A 3,125-nucleotide genomic window follows, 5' to 3' on the forward strand; every position below is an offset into this window, starting at 1 on the left:
CAGGCCACTGGGCTACGTCCTTGCACACCAAAGCACACCAAAGCCCACTTCAGCATGGCCAGAGCCTGCACCTTTCTTCCACAAAGAGAACATGAACTCATCCCCGGGTCAAGCTTCAAGCCCCTGATTCCAAAGCCTCCCCAGACTGAGTGCTTGGGCTGAGACTGGGGTTTTTATGTTTTCTTTGGACCACCACAACCATTGTGTTGGGGGTTTGTATCTTAGGTTTTTGTTGTTTTCTTTTCTTCTTCTTCTTCTTTAGTGGGGAGCCAGGCTTTCCCCAGTGAAGGCCAAAGGAATTTGCATGTACTTCCAAAAGACAGTTAGCAGCTCTCTAATCCACAGCCTCCAAGGCTTTGCCCTGGAATCCACTGAGCTCTTTCAACACCACTGTTATCAGTAGGATGGAGATGCAAGACCTCCTCAGTTTCTCACAAGATCAGGCTGCAAAAATAAATACATTATGTCCTTACAAACCTTAACTGATGCAATGGTCTCAGCAGGTCTGAGTACAGCCACTGCCATATGCAAGCATCCATGGGAGAGTGCTTGAAGATTGAGGGGCAAGACAGAAAAGGGAAGGAAAAGGGAAGCAAAATTAGATAAGGTAAATGTTCCTCCTCTGCTTTACCATACTTCCTGCTTTTCAAAATCAAGCTCAGAGAAAAAAAATACCAATTTCTGAGTATATCATTCTGGGCAACAACTCAATTCTTTGCTTCATAACATTTTCCTTAAATAAAATTTGCACAGCCTGGGCCAGGTATGACTATGCACATGTAGGGCTCTACAACCTCCTTTATGAGACTGATCCATGAATAGGTCAATTGTGAAACAGACTTTTTACTCACAGGGTAACACAGAGGAACCCCAAGGAACACAGAGCAGAAGAACACAATCAAGTTCTAATAGTTCAGCAAGGTGCTGTACCTCAAATGACTACATGAATTAAGAACACACTCATCCTGCAGCAAAACCTGAGGCAAAATATGCATTGCTTTAAATGTTGTTGAAATCAGTACCTGACAGCTTCAGAAATTCAAACATATGCCTGAGGTCTAAGAAAAAATAAGGGCTAGTTTCTGGATAAAACAATACCATTTTTTTTTTCATTCTGAGCAGCAAGTCAGGATAGTAGTTACCTACCAAACCGATAACACAATGATTAAATTGTCCCTGCTGCAGCTGAGATCATTGGAAAATCATGGTTTAATTCAATACACGTAGGTAATTTTCTGTAATCTCAGTAATACAGCACGGCCTAATACAATAATTTTGGACTATGAGCTTTTTAAAACTACTCGGCCTTCACTGCCATTTATCTTCAGAATAGAAAAAAGGATTCAGCCATGAATTGCCTGAGTCTGATTTATATTGCTGCAGGCAGAAGTATAACACAGTATTGTGAAGTACAGTGTTCCATGGGATAATAGGGCTGCCATTGCACAGAGTTAGCTCTAGAAACACAGAGCACAAGCTTTCCAGACTACCTCACACTATATGAAGGACATATCAGGCTTATCCAAACCAGCCCCAGGGCTGACTTTGAAAAGATCCTGATATAACAATGTACTCATGTCCTTTTTGCAAAGTTTAAAATAAATTGCCTTCCCAGACGTGTGAAATAAGTTGCCACAGAAATCTAGGGGAGTTTTATGTTCACATCACTTTAGCATGTTTATGTGACCTCAGGCACCTGGTGTGTTTGTATCTCAACACCTCATTGATTTTTACCTCTATATCCAAACAGGGTGCTGGTCACACAAGCTCTTAGCAACTTCCTCAAAGCCCTAGGAGATCCTTCATCAGGGAGGACAGCTGAAGCTGGCTTTTCCAGAAGCCCAGCTTGTGTTAAAAAACTTTTGGTAGTTCAAAACTAACAAGTTTTGGGTGGGCAACAACCAATTTTATTACTCTGTGAGATTTCAAAAAATTTCAGTGCTCATTTGCTAAAAAATAAAATGAGAAAAAGAATCCAAATGAAGTAGGTGAACTAATGATTATACTTCTCAGCAGCTTCTGGTGACTGAGGCATTTCCTGTTGACTCCTGGCAGAATTACTGAGGTTTCCCTCTGACACTAAATAAACTAAACAAGACCAGCAAGGCATAGGCTTGAAACCATCCATACTACTAAACTGGTCCCTGGCATGGTTTTGGTGCAAGCCTGCTAATGCTCTTCCAGACGGTGCTAAAGTACAGCTGGATATTGACCCAGGTCAGACACCATCTCCAATGGATATTTTGGATGTGGCCACCATGATTTGGAGGGCAAGAGGGTTTAGCTGTGTGGATTCAAGCTCTTTCATGCCAGTTGGCCTCCAGGAAAATTCTCTGACTAATTTTGTTTAATAGTTTAGATGTAGTCAATGTGTCCACATCTTCCTTTCCTTCCAGTCTTGCAGAAGCCATCAGTCAGTGCTTCCAGGCATTGGCAGTGCGACATGGCATTCAGCAGGATGACAGAAATGACATGAGTTGACCATGCAGCTCCCTGAAATTCAACAGAGTTCATTATATTTTAAAGAAAAGCACTATAATTGAGGGAGTGGATCAAAACAGATCCACTAGAAGTAATAAAGAAACCAAAACAGAGAATTATACAAACAATGGAAAAATGAATAGGCCAATTTGGTTCAATTAATTCAGGGCTAGTTCTCCTCTACCATAAAGCTCTCTGCACAATAAATAAAGAAAGAAATAGACAATATGTTTTATAAATACAAACTGTGATATTATGTAAATTTCAAGTACACTGTTAACAGCAACAAAAATAGAAAGCATTACTTTAAGTATAACCCAACCTGGTAGATTCTAGATGGAAGAAAACATTTTTAAACAAAGACCTTCTAGTTTAAAGCAATCATCATCAACATGAGGCTTATATATAGAATGTGGCAGCTGTAACAACATTCATATCTCAGTGTGCCTGGTCTTAGGCAGAGCAAGGAAGTGCTGAAAACAGTAGCATTCCTCATGGATCTGCTCCAGATCCCACAGAAGTTGGAGAGAAACTACACTCCATGCTTGCTTTCACACTTGGGCAGCACAGCTAATGTTGAGCAAACAGACCACAGCTATGTGGCTCTCCCAGCAAGCAAGGCATATAAGAAAAAATATCTGCTC

The 3,125-nt window shown here is 40.9% G+C and overlaps 1 long non-coding RNA gene across 1 annotated transcript in view; it reads right to left on the bottom strand.

Annotated features, from left to right (window-relative positions):
- Positions 1-1,106: 1,106 nt before the first annotated feature.
- The window catches only part of LOC310907979, a 102,321-nt gene continuing 100,302 nt past the window's right edge, over positions 1,107-3,125 (bottom strand). Inside the window, exon 4 of the long non-coding RNA XR_014589753.1 lies at positions 1,107-2,493. This is a non-coding gene — a long non-coding RNA (uncharacterized lncRNA). The remainder of the gene's footprint in view (positions 2,494-3,125) is intronic.

Source organism: Zosterops lateralis, assembly GCF_965231275.1.
Source record: "Zosterops lateralis genome assembly, chromosome: 3".
In the NCBI taxonomy this organism is placed as follows: Eukaryota; Metazoa; Chordata; class Aves; order Passeriformes; family Zosteropidae; genus Zosterops; species Zosterops lateralis.